Below are 768 nucleotides of genomic sequence, written 5' to 3'. Positions count from 1 at the left end.
AACAGCCGATCAAGACGCGCTGGGAATCCAGCAGCGAACAGCACCTTGCGGGCTCTCTTCCCGGACACCGCTTTCTCTTTTGTTGACGATCAGACTTTTTTCTCCAGTCCTCCTCGTGTCTCTTCCTACCTTCAAACTCACAAAATGACTTGAAAGATGTACGGGCGGCAACGAAATCTACACAGCTCAGTCGTGCACAGAAACACTGGCGCTTAAAAGTCAACCCACCCCGGGAGGGACGCGCCGCCCCAGGCAGAGGCGGCCGGGGGTGGTGCGGAGGGGACAGGATGCGCCCGGGGGCGCCCGCGCACCTGGACCGCCCGCCGCCATCTCCCGCGGCCGAGCCCGCTGCCGCCCGAAGCTACCTGGGCGCCGTCTCTCTCCACTTCTCCCTCGTCCGCACGCGCGCCCGCAGCCAGAGCCCAGCGCAGAAGCGGAGACCCGGCAGACCCGGAGCGGCCGAGGACCCGCCGAGCCTCCCGCGCCGCCGCCCACCTGGTCGGCCCCAGGCACCGCCCCGCAGGTGCCGCCAGGGAGGCTCCCGCCGGCCGGCCAGGAGCGCCGCGCGCGCAGAGGTACTGCTCCCGGGGTTTCGGTGCCAGGAAGCTCCCCCGTCCCGCGCGCGCCCGGGCCGCCGGCCCCTCCCCCGGCGCGGCGCGGGGGTGGAGAGAGGAGCGGGCGCCCGGGGGAGCCGGGCCTGCGCGCCGGCTCGGGCAGGGCGGGGAGAGGTCCCCCGCGCGACGGCACCGGACGCGACCGGCTGGACGG

The sequence above is a fragment of the Dama dama genome, chromosome 32, assembly GCF_033118175.1.
Source record: "Dama dama isolate Ldn47 chromosome 32, ASM3311817v1, whole genome shotgun sequence".
In the NCBI taxonomy this organism is placed as follows: Eukaryota; Metazoa; Chordata; class Mammalia; order Artiodactyla; family Cervidae; genus Dama; species Dama dama.
Note: the sequence above shows the minus strand (reverse complement) of the source record.